This window comes from Macrotis lagotis, chromosome 4 (assembly GCF_037893015.1).
Source record: "Macrotis lagotis isolate mMagLag1 chromosome 4, bilby.v1.9.chrom.fasta, whole genome shotgun sequence".
Taxonomy (NCBI): domain Eukaryota; kingdom Metazoa; phylum Chordata; class Mammalia; order Peramelemorphia; family Peramelidae; genus Macrotis; species Macrotis lagotis.
Window position 1 is genome coordinate 23,664,639 of NC_133661.1, and position 13,367 is coordinate 23,678,005.

At 39.2% G+C, this 13,367-nt stretch overlaps 1 long non-coding RNA gene across 2 annotated transcripts in view; it reads right to left on the bottom strand.

The window, feature by feature from the left end:
* Positions 1-1,794: 1,794 nt before the first annotated feature.
* Positions 1,795-13,367, bottom strand: part of LOC141522993 (uncharacterized) — a 38,389-nt gene continuing 26,816 nt past the window's right edge. For both annotated transcript variants that reach the window (XR_012478291.1, XR_012478289.1), the window contains one exon: positions 1,795-2,868. This is a non-coding gene — a long non-coding RNA (uncharacterized LOC141522993). The remainder of the gene's footprint in view (positions 2,869-13,367) is intronic.

Below are 13,367 nucleotides of genomic sequence, written 5' to 3' on the forward strand. Positions count from 1 at the left end.
AAGCCTGAGTAAGGCACTTCTAAGACCCTTCATTTCTCCATGTCTAAACTGAGGAGACAGGATTGAAAGTTGCTGCGGTCTCTCAAAGCACTAGGTCTATAATGGCATGGTCCCATGATCTGTGACCTTCAGTGTTCCATTTGCTCCTCATTGCCTATCAACATGGTGGATGGAGAATTGGAAAGTCAATGAAAAAGTCATGGATGTCTTAAGCTTTGAGATTGGCAAAGGGATTTTTTTTCATAGTTATCATGTGAGGTAAGTAGCAGAAATAATTTTATTGCATACCTCTCCCCCCCCCAACCCATAACTTCATTAGAACTCCTGGTGGGGAAATCTCTACTGATAAAGATAGCATCATTTTGCATTTGTCTGGGAGATGGCAAAGCATTTGTCCAGGAGGACATAGTCAGAATACGACAGAGATAGGCTAGACTCTGTGAATTGTTCCTTCCCCACATGGGGTCATACGGCCTCTCTTAACTGAATTGGGTGTTACTGCCCCCATTTTACAGAAGAAGACACTGAGTGTCAGAGATCTTGCCCTCTTCTCCTGCCAGAATCACATTGCTGGTGTTGGAGCTGAGCCTGGAACCCAGTTTTTCTGATTCAAAGCCTAGGCTGCTATCTTGCTTTTCTTGAGTAAACCCAATTTCTGACCCTCAGTTGGTGGGTTTTTCCCATCAAGGCTAATTTTTTTTCCTCCCCAAGATTCATCCGTTCAGACTTGGCCCCTCTTTTGTTCTGGAGTGAAATAAAGGAACATCAAAGTTTCATAGCTGGATATGGATCTAGCTATCCCTACAACCTCACATTAAGAAACCCCAACTGAGGGATTTAGGATTTAGGTTCTCCCTTACTCAGAGTCAGAATGAGAGATAGGCTACCATTCTCCCTCTGGAGAGTTATTGGTAAGAACTGCTGCCTGTCTGCCATGTAACTTCATTTCTCTACCTCCCTGACTATGGGGACATAAGAGAGGGTCTGGAGTCTTGGCCAAAATCACATAATTTTTTAAGTTGTATGAGGGTAGGGCTGGTCACACCAAAGTGGGGCAGCAAAATTCTCTTTCTTGAGGTAGATGCACCCCCACTCCTGAAGGCTTAATAATTGCAGATCTAGGTAAAATAAATAGAGAGCAAAGATCTGTTCTTGAGTAATTTGGCTCGTCTCTTATTCTTTCTAATATTACTAAGACAGATTTATAATAATAAATGTAATATTCCTAATATTACTAGGATGTATATTGCAGTATGACTTCTATAGTCTAGTGCACTGAACTGAGCCACACCTAAGTCTCAGTAGGGATCAAGGATCTTACTAGATTAAAACCCAAATCCAAGGCAATTCTTGGTGCCCCACAATGAAAACCCCAAGAAATCAAGAAAATTTCAAATTATATTCTCTGCTTAAGATTGCAACAACACTCATGATCCATTCTATAAGAATGTTCATAAAAAATACTTAAGCTATTATTCTGTTTTTTAAGGTTCAAGTTATCTGAAAATCTGCTTCTATGGAATTTCTCTAATGATGCTGGGAAAATGAATCGTGCTGCCTTAGCTTTAGGGCTGATTTTTTCTGCTCGTTCCCATAAGGATGAATTTTCTTTTTGCTATAAAAAGTGGTTTTATGGGACTGTCCAGATGATGAGTTGTACTATTAGTATTAGGTATCTGAAAAAAAATACATGAGGACAACAATCTCTTACAAGTTCAGTCATGCTTTTTAAAGAGAATTTGTATTTTATAATGATAAGAATTAAAAGAATAATAATAATTTTCATTTGTATAGTGCTTTCTACCCAGAATCTCATTTGAGTCTCCTCCTATGGATATGATTATCCTCAATGAATGAGGAACTTCAGGCTCAGAGAAATTACAAGACTTGTCCACGGTCACACAGTTGGCAAGTGTCACAGTTTGCAAACAAACCTAGATCCTCCTTACTCTAAACTCAATCAGAGATATAACTAGGGTGGGGTGATTGGAGCTTTGTCCCTGGGTGTGGGACAAGAGAGAATGAGCATCCTCTATGCTATCCCACACCCCCACAGGGGACCACACCTCATAGTCCTTAGCTATCTGCAGAAGCATGTCTAGGGAGTATGCTAGAATATTTTACAACATACACTATAACTGATACTCCCATTTCTCTTTGACCCTCTGCCAGAGTCCTGATTTTTGCTCCCTCAGTTTTGGCCTCTTTGGAAAAGGGCACCTCATTTTCAGGACAACTGTTCAGTCAGTCAACTATGCACCTGACATCCGTTGCAATACAGGCTACTAAAAGTCATATCGGGTAAAATGGAGCCAAAACTGTGCCCCTAAGTCACAACACAACACAGGTGACCCATTCTCCTGACCAGCGTATTCTTTCTCCCCTTAAGAGTGGGATCTTTTCTCATGCCCTCAGTATCTCCTCCTGTCCATTAACTTGCCATTTTGTACTAGTCTCTACCATCTATAGTATTCTACTTCTGGTCATACTTCCATCGATGCCCCCTTATTGATCACAATATGAATAAAACATTGAAAAAATAATATGCCTAGGTATGTGACTTATTTTCAAAAGAAGAAGATATGTATTAAGCTTGGAGTCACTTTGCACATTTTGGTGATGTTAAATAAAGATCAAAGTGAAAACTTATGTCCATGTATAGCCAGAAAAACCCCTTGTGCTAACTCCCTAGCCCATGCACAGATGGGTAATTCACAAATTAGGAAGCACTGCATTAGTGTAAGGAATTGGTATTCTCTATTTTGACTACTAAGGGAAATTTCTTCTGTAATTTCAGGTTCATGGCAGCATTTCAGGTAGTCAAGGTGGAGATTGATTTAGCCAAAGTTGCTTTTCATGGAGAAATTCCTAGAAGAAAAAAAAACACCATCTATACTCATTGCTTTCATAATTACTCCTCTTACACATTTGTTAAACCTTTGAAATCTAAATTCTGACATCATTCAAATATGGCTTGGTTACCAATGACCTGTTTTTTAATTAATTTTTTCAGTCAATGAAAATCTTCCTTCTCTTTCTTCCCCCCTCTCCCCCTTGAGAAAGAAACCTGTTCTGAATCTTTATAATCAAGCAAAACAAATTTCTGCAATGGCCATGCCTAATAAACAAACAAATAAACAAACAAACAAACAAACAAACAAATAAATAAATAGATAGATGCACAAATATGTATATATAAATAAATGAATGAATATACCCATATGCATACATATATGTGAATATATTAATTTACACACCTAGGCACATATCTCTTCAATCTTTGATCTGAGTCCATCATCTCTCTATCAGGAGGTAGACAACATATTTCATCATGAATTCTCTGGGATGAAGCTTGGTCGTTTTGTTAATCAAAATTTTTGAGCTTTCCAAAAATATTTATCTTCACAATATTGTTATCTTATAAATTGCTTTCCTGGATCTGCTCACATAGCTCTGAGTTATTTCATACATTTCTTCTTAGGATTCTCCAAAATCTTCCTCTTCATTTCTTTTTTTTTTAGGTTTTTTTTTTTTGCAAGGGTTAAATGGCTTGCCCAAGGCCACATAGCTAGGTAATTATTAAGTGTCAGAGGCCAGATTTGAACTCAGGTACTCCTGACTCCAGGGTTGGTACTCTATCCACTGCACCACCTAGCTGCCCCCTCCTCTTCATTTCTTAAGGCAAAGTAGCATTCCATCATATTTTTACTTTATAGAGTATTGAAATAATTTATTTTTCTTTACCGTGTTGGCTGCTGAACCATGTTTAATTCTGATTGCGGCTCCTTGGCACTTGAATTCTTTTTTTGTTTATTTTTTGGCTAACTGCAATATCTTTTCTTTTACCTGGAAGGGCTGGATTTTGATTATTATGGTCTTCGAATTTTTAATTTGGGAATTTCAGAAATGACTGATGATTCATTTTATTTTCACTTTGTTCTTTGGTTCTGGACAGATTTAGTTAAGATTTTTATAAAATATAGCCTCTTTTTTGTTCCTGACTTTTGGGTAGTCTCATGATTCTTAAATTATCTCTCTTTGATCTGTTTTACAGTTCAGTTGTTTTGTTTTGTTTTGTTTCTTTACTATGAGAAATTTTGCATCCTTTTTTTAGTCTTTTGACTTTGAATATTTCTTATTGTCTAATGGAAGTCATGTTTTATTTGGTACATTCAAATTTTCAGGGAGTTTGTTGTTTGGATAATTGGTTTTGTACCTTTTGTGCCAAGCCTTTAGTTCTTTTAGTTTTTTCTTCTATAGTTCTTACTTCCATTCTTTTTTTCCCTTTTAATTTTTAAAAAATTAACTCATTCCCTAAATCTCTTCCTAGAATTCTAGTTGAATTTGTGCCCAAACAGTGTGGGTAAGCTTTGCTCATAGTTGTTTTAGAGCAATTTACTTCCTCTGGGATTGTGTCTTTTTTATTAATTTTTTATTTATTTGAAGCAATGGGGTTAAGTGACATGCCCAAGGTCACACAGCCAAGCAATTATTCTCAGTGTAGATTTGAACTCAGGTCCTCCTGTCTCTAAGAGCCAGTGTTCTATCCACTGCACCACCCAAGACACAACCCTTGGGGTATGTCTTGAGCATCCTTGTCTTCATAATAGTTTTTTATGGTGGAGTTCTTTGTTGATTTATTCTTCCAGGCTTTTCCATAACTTTTCACTTTATTTTAGGGCCAAGTTCTAAACACTTCTGAAGGGAATATCTGGGCTGGGCTTGTGCCTCAGATCCTGTTGCCAGTTTCTTTTGATTATTGAAATTTGTGTTATGCCTTAATGGACTTGCTCGTTCCATCAGTGCAACAATCAGGCACAATTTTGGGATATCTGTGATGGAGAATACCAACTGTCTCCAGAGAAAGAATTGTGGAGTTTGAACAAAGACTAAAGACATTTAATTTAGATAAAAAAGTTATCTCGTTATGTAAGTTTGCTATCTTTTATACTTTATTTTTCTTCCTTAAGGATATGGTTTCTCTCTCATCACATTCAAGTTAGATCAAAATATACCATGGAAACAATGTAAAGACTAATGGGGTGGGGGGGGGGGGGCAACTAGGTGGCGCAGTGGATAGAGCACGGACCCTGGAGTCAGGAGTACCTGAGTTCAAATCCGGTCTCAGACATTTAATAATTACCTAGCTGTGTGACCTTGGCCAAGCCATTTAACCCCATTGCCTAACAAAAAATAAAAGACCAACAGACTGCCTTCTTTGGGGGTGAGGGGGGAGGGAAGTGAGATTAGGGGAAATTTTGTAAAATTCAAAATAAATTAAATAAATAAAAATTTCAAAAACATTGTGTTATGTCAGGAGCTCACAAACAGCTAAGACCAGGGACTTGCAATCTTTCAATGCTCCTAAAGCGATCTCATCTAACATGATCTCATTACTGCTCTCCCAGGTCTTCATTCTAGAGGTTCATGACCTGGGTTTGAGTCTGACCAACACATCTGTGAGCTTACTCCCAGGTGGATTTCCAGTAGACTGCTGTTGGACTCAATCACTATCATGTAGGAGGAAAGCTCTGCTGGTTCAGAGTGATAGATAGCTCCCCTGGTCTGGGATTCCTGCCCTGATTATTTTGTCATAGGCTTTGGATTAGGTTGAGGCTAGACAAGAGCCTTTACCTCCAATCCTAAAGTTGGACCTGTACAACTACTCGGTGTTTCTGAATTTGTTCCTTGATCAGTAGGATTCCTAGAGCCCATGACTACTCATCACCCTGGAATGTCATTCCTAGGTACCAGGTTCCTTCCTCACTCTGCCTTGGTTCCATGACCTGAAACTGGGTAGTGTGCAAGAAAGCTGCCAATTGACACCTATTCCTACATCTTGCACAAGGTTAGACCTCTTTTTGTGTGGATTTAGGGCTTCGGATTCTGGTACCTAGTTCCATCCTTTTTTAGTTTCTATGATGAAAGAGTGTGCTTCTGCCTTGATCCCATTCCAGTGTCTACCAATCTCTCTGTTATAGTGACCTAAGCTGGAAAAATGACTCACTGTGATTTTTTTCCTTCGATTTCTCAATCAGGACTTTGGTGTGGTACATTTTCTAGATCTTTGTGGAGGAAATTCAAAGAAGAGCTCATCTGCATTTCTTCTCCTTCTCTGACATTTTGGCTCTGTCCTCTCAATGATCTCTTGTTGGATCCAACAACCTAATTTCAGTTCTCCTTTTTCTTGGCCTATCTGCTCCATTTGACACTATTATCATTTTTCCCCTCTGTATCCTGTTACCTTTCTGAGTGTTTGGTCTATGGGAGGTACTCAAGAAATATATATTCTTGACACTGCTCTCTCCCTTTTCCCACTTTCTAACTGTTCCTTCTCAGTCTTTCTATTTTGTTGAATAATTATTCATATTATGGTTACTAACTGGAGGTATACCTCATCTTCTCCCAAAGTTAATTTTGGAGATATTACTTATGTCTTCCTATGTGGACTTGTTATCTTCTCTCTTGAAGGGTAAGTTCCAATGGGGGAAGGGACTCTCATCAATTAGAGTATTTGCAACATAAGAGAGGGAAGGGAATAAGCCACAACATTACAGTAACCCTAAGAGATAGTGATTCTGATTATCACTGGTTTCCAATTGAGGAACCTGGGGCAAACAGAGGTTAAATGATTTTCCCAAGATCACACAGCTAGTTAAGTATTTGAATCCAGATTCAAAATCAAGTTGGTTTTTTTTTACTCCAGAACCTGCACTCAGTTCATGAACCATCTAGCTACACATCATAAACACTTGCTGATTGATTGATTAATTGGCCAGGCCTTCTTCTCGTTTCTCTCTATGTCCTCATGAGTACCTAGGATTCCAATGGTGAAGGTGAAGATTCCCAAGCTCCAGTCTCATATCACAATTTGCCTTCTGATTATCTCCATCTATGTCCCATAGTCATCTCAAACACAACACATATAAGCTATACATCTTTCTTTACACTTGGCTCCTCCACAAATACCAACCCAGATGCTCTTTCCATCTTCTCCATTTCTGCTGAGGACACCATCATCCTTCCAGTCTTGAGACACAATGTATGAGTTGTCCTCAACTCCTTACTTTCTCTCATCAGACACATTGAATCAGTTGCCAACATCTATCAATTCAAACTCCATGTCCCTTTCTTTATGCTCATATAACTATCACTTCAGTGTAGATTTTTATCACTTTTCTGAATATTGCAAAAATCTCCAACCTGATTTCCCTGACTCCAGTTTCTTTTCTTTTCAATATATCACTTACATAGCTAACAAATGAATAGTCTTAAAGCACAATTCTAATCATGTCACTTCCCTCAAAAAATTTCAGTAATTTCCTATTATCTTTAGAATCAAGTACAAATTTCTCCTTGTTTAAAGTCTTCAAAATCTGGATCTAGAATGCTTTTCTTGGCTGATTATACATAATTCCCTTTCATACAATCTAAATTAAAGATCTAAATTGCAATCTGGATTCAAATGGACTTAACTGCTGTTCCTCCTATGTAATAAACCATCTCCTACCTCCACACCTTGGTACAAGCTGTTTCCTACTTTGGGAATATGCTCCCATATTTTTTAATCTCTGCCTCCTATAATCTCCAATTTACTCTGAGTCTCGCATATAGGACCACCTCATCCAAAAGGCCTTTCTTTTTTTTAAGGTTTTTTGCAAGGCAATGGGGTTAAGTGGCTTGCCCAAGGCCACACAGCTAGGTAACTATTAAGTGTTTGAGGCCAGATTTGAACTCAGGTACTCCTAACTCCAGGGCCCGCCACCCAGCTGCTCCCTAAAAGACCTTTCCTGATGTGCATGGTTGTTGATTCCCTCCCATCATATTGCTCTTCCCTCATTTTGTATGTTTTGTATTCCATTATCTGTGTGCATGCTGCTGCTCCTCTTTCCCAATAGAAGGTAAGTTCTTTGAGGGCAGGACCTATTTCATTTTTGCCTTTGAATTTTACAACACCTTATGCTTGGTACATAGTAGAAACTTAATGAAACTTTATTGATCAGTTTGATTTGCTTGATACATAATTTAGCTCTGGATAAACTAGTTATAATTCAGTCCTTGAAATATGCATCCAGATGTGCATTTGAGTCTACACTTTTATTCATTGCTAAGAGGAAATGCATATCTTTATATCAGCTCTAAAAAAATGCCAAAGCAAGCTTTTAAAGATTTCAACATAAATGGCATCATATAAGGCAAGTATGACTTTGGACAAGTATGACTTTGGGTAAGTCACTTAACACTGATTGCCTCGCATCCAGGACCATCTCCAGTCATCCTGATTCATATCTGGCCACTGGACCCAGATCGCTCCAGAGAAGAAAACGGGACACCCCTTTGCTCAAATCCAACTTATATGATATCATGGTCTTCTTTGAGGATAAGAGACAAACATCATCAGCATCAGCATCATCACCATTTAAGGCATGGGAATTTAAATAACCTGAAAATATATGTGTATATATGAATATATGCATATATAAAAATGTATGTATATACATGTAAATACTGAGAAATATTTCCTAGTGTTTCCAAGGATTTTTCATGACATCTAAAGGTGAGCCAAGTCACGTTCTTCCATTCTCAAATGATGGGTTGGATTAGATTCTTTTCAAGAGTCCTTATTGCTCTGACATTCCATGTTCTGTGTTCTTGGTTCCCTCTGGATTCTAAGGTCCCTTAGAGCTGACAGTCTGGATTCTGGATTTACAATCTCTTCTATCTCTGTGGCCCTTTTGAGTTCTGCCATTTTCTGTTCTGTGTTCTGAAGTCCCTTCTAGTCCTGGGTTTCTTTGATCCCATCATCCTTAAAGTCTATGGGACAGACATTAGTTGGGATTCTCTTGTAGGTTGCCTTCAGATCCAGTAGATGGCACAAGAAAATGTCTTACCCATTCTAAAACAATTTTGGATCTGCCCATAGAGGTGAAAATTCAGAGAGGACAAAACACTGGGCCTAATGATGAGCAAAGTTCCCTGTTCATCCTGAGTTTAGTCTCACTCCTTTCAATTACAATTTCTGTCACTTTAGAGAAGGGGGCATGGGATTGTCCCTTTCTGGACTCAGACTCCATTTATTCAGGGATCAAGAATCAGAAAGAATCTTCTGAGATCTTACATGATCATCAGTTCAGGCTAAGCCTCATGCAATGGAATTTAAATTACCAAAGACTTATTGACCTGTGTATCAGTCGAGAGAGGTTTTACCTCTAGAATTCTCTATAGAGGTGAAATCACAGGTTTATACCCCCAAATAGATTTTATATGGCCTGAATATGCAAGATTCATTTCTCCAAATGTAGACTTCTCACTTTGATCTCTACGGTATTTTACCAAGAATGGTATATTTGTTACTTACTTGGTGAACCATATTTATTTAATTTAAAAAGGGAGGACTGGGAGTGATCTATTGGAAACAGAGTGATTGTTCTGGTTTCACAATCTACACTATTTATGAGGGAGCTTCACTTTTGAAACCTATTAGAGTCTGGCCCAAGCCAGCTCGCCTCTTCCCCTCCCAGGAGGCGATTACTATCCCTCCCAAATAACAATCCAAGGCCAATATCGGATGTGGTCAAAGGAGCAGTTGCAGCCCTATTCTCTAAACTAGCCCCCTTAATTGCTTCCACCACTTCCTTACAGAGGCTGTGGGCTCCTGAGTTTGACTGGATCCTGTGGTTAATGAAAGCCTGGCCTCTTTTATCTCCAAGGCCGGGAGGGACCCAAGAGCCTCCCTTCACTGGATTCCAACAGGAACACTAGGGAGTTTCCAGGAGCCAAGTTGAAGTTCATTCATTTGCAGTTGGTTAGGGAGTGTCCATGATATAATATGTTTTCCCTGGTGACCCAAGTCATAGAACCATAGATCTGGGGCTACGGGTGACCCTAGAGATTATCTAATCCAACTGTGTATGTTACAGATGAAGAAACTGAGTCCCAGAGAGGCTAGATGACCAGCTCCTAGTAACAGATATTGGTTGTCAGAGCAATGATTTGGACTCAGTTGGCTTCCTTTCACTCTAAAGTCTTTTTGCTCTGGGAAAATAACAGAAGAAGGAAGTTTGTCTTTTTTGATCCACCTTCCTATTACTGAACCTTGAAATTCAATTCCATTCAATTCAACAAGTATTTGTGAAGTATTTGCAATATACTAGGCACTGCAGCTAGAGATACAGGGAAGAAAAGAAAACAGCCCCAGCCTTCAAGGAAATTATATCCTTCACAGAATATGTTTGGTGTGGACTGGAGTGCTTCCCATGGAGCTAGGCAGGCATTTGGTCCCTACCAGTCAGACGATCTTGTTTCAAAAATAATTTTGTTGTCCATGAAAGAATAATAACACCTGGGGAAATTAAGAAAGGCCGCATGTAGGAGGTAGCATGGGAACTGAGCCTTGAAAAAGCTCAGGATCCAGGATGGCGCAGGGAAGAGGGAAGACATCTGATATCTGACATCCAGCTAGCACTTCCTCAGACATTGTTTTTCATCTCTCACCTTTGACAGATTTGAACAGGTGGGTCCCCCATCTAGAGCACACTATAGTGTGCTTTCTTCCGGATCTAAATCTCTGACTTTCAGTCCTAGAATCAATCAGTCAATCAGTATTTCTAAAAATGTGCTAGATACAGAGTGTTGGAGATGAAAGTACCTAAAGAAAAAATAATTCCATCCCTCAAAGAGCTTACATTGGAATGGAAAAATCTCTCACTCCCTTCACTTGCTGCTTCCTAGTGAAGAGCTTTCCTTGTCCCCCACCATTCCCATTTGTTCTGAAAAGTATTTTACATACTTGTTTATATTCATATTTGATATTTCTTGAGGTTTCTTCATCTCTGAATAGGACATCTCAATTCTCAGAAGCTTCCTTGAAGGCAGGACCTTGTGTCTGTCCTTGCATACTCAGTGACTGGCAGTCACAGGGTATTTCATAATTGCTTGTTGGACTGAATTGAATTTTGTTGCTTTTCCCAATTCTATTCACCTCTGCATATTGCCTTTTGATTTTTTTTTGAGTTGTGGTGGCTAAGAAGGTCATTATCCTGTGGCCCATCTGGAGGGACAAACAGTATGTCCACCAGCCACCTGAGAGAAATTAGCAATACAAATTATTTCATTTGTTTTAGAGGTACTGGAGAAGATAGGGAAAGTTTGCTTAGATACATCAGTAACAGGAATGATTAAGGTCGGATGATACTTCCAGTATCAAATGCAAAACTCTCAAACAAGATGCCAAAATTACTTGATATTCAAAACTCTCTGTAGCCCCTGCTACCTTTCTAGTCTCCTTATATTTGTCACTTCCAGTGACAGTGGTCTCCTGGCTCTTTCATGAACAAGACCCTCTGTCTCTCAGCTCTAGGCATTTTCTCTGCTTGTCTCCTATGTCTAGAACATTGGCTTTCCTCTTCTCTGCCTTCCCTAGATTCCATTAAGTTTTAGTTGAAACCCCATCTGTCATAGGAAGCCTTTGCCAAACCCTCTTCATTTCCTATTTATTTTGTATTTAGCTTGTTTGTATATATTCTCCCTTGGAGTGTAAGCTCCCTGAGGGCAGGGGCATTCTTTTTAGTACCCCCAGTATTTAATATAGTACCCCTCACTTCATAGATACTTAGTTAATTGAACTGCCTGACAGTAGAAGAAGGGAGGGAAGGTTTGTTTAGAAAGATCATGGAACTGGATGGAAGTTGACTTTCCAGTCCTTCCTGGCTTTGAAGCTGTCTGCACCAAGGTGAAGGAGATAGGACTTTTAAATAGGAGAATAGTGTGTAGTTGAGTATGCAGGGAAAGCAATAAAGAAACCAGTCTGGCTAGAGCAGAATGTGTACGTGGGGAACCAGTGGAGATGAGATTGATTGGCTAAGGAATTTAAGCATTTTCTTTCCATATGATATCAAAATCTTCCCCCTTTTGCCTTATCATAGAATCCTAAATCCTAGCTGAAAAGATTCATAGAATGGGGAAGCACTGGCCCTGGACTCAGGAGGAGCTGAGTTCAAATCCAACCTCAGATACTTAATAATGACCTAGCTGTATTGACCTTGAGCAAGTCACTTCACCCCATTGCCTTGCAAAAACAAAAAAAAAGATTATAGATTTAAAATTGGTAGGGATCTTAGAGTCTATTTAATCCCACTTTTTCATTTTACCCTTGAGAAAAATGAGTCTCACAAAACTTAATGATTTTTCTAGGGTAATAGTGCTAAGGGATGTTCAAGGCAGGCTTCAGACCCATATTTTCCTTAGTCCAGGTTTGGTGCTCTATCCGCTAGTCCATTCTGCTCTTTTGGGATAAGTCCTCTTAGCCACTTTGCTTTTCACTTTAGCATTTATTCCCTTTCTTCCTACAAGAATTGATTAAGCATCTATGGCATGCTAGTCACTATGTTAAACCTTGGGTATCCTCTCTGAATTTTCTCTTCCTCTGGAATACCATTGGAGGTACCATGTAAATTTTCTTCTCTAAGGTTCTATTCAAACATCCTCTCAGAGTTTGAGGTGACCCAGGATTCTTGAAGGCAATGAGAAAGAGTTGATAGAACTCATCATTCTCTCTGGAAGCAGGTTGGTATAGTGGAACAATTGCAGGACTGGCAGCTAAGAGACCCTGGTGGTCTCGTCCTAACTTGGCTTCTAGTGGTGCATCCTGTGGTTCAGTGAGACCTTATATCAGACCTGGAGAGTTCAATCCCAACTCTCTTTGCTTGTGTGACCTTGGCCAAGTCATTTCATTCTCCCTGGGCCTCAATTCCTCCATCTGTGAAATGGGGGAGATGTATCAAATGGCCTTGTGCCTTCGGTTCTAAATGTGCAATTGGAAGACCACTTAATCCTTTCAGATTGAGCTGCATATTCAAGGAGTTCTACTGTAATGATCTCTTAGAGCATTTCTAGCTCTGAAATTGGAATTTTTCAAGTCACGGAACCAGGGCTTCCTGAGAGAGATGTACAGAAGCTACAATTGTACATTACCCAGAGGCATATATTACAACCAGTGAGGTTGTCTGAGGGTAATGATGAAAACAACACAAAATATGTCCATGTTTCTGGGATTTACAAGGAAACTTTAAAGATCCTTTTTTTTTCCCCGTGTATACATTAATTGCCAACTTCTTTTTGCATTATTTCCCAGATTTCTTTACAGCCAAATCTGAAAACCATAAATTAATCATCTGCATTAGGCAATAAACCAGCAGGTTCTGTTGAGCCTGGGCCAAGGAGCTCATTTCTCCTAAAGAAGATTTGAAAGCAGCTGCAGTTAGCTAGTACATTGGAATATATTGATGGATGAAGCTTGGAAGCTTCACTTTTTCTTTATTCATCCTTTGGGGAATGTTCAGCCAGTCCCAAGAGAGCCATTTGGAAAG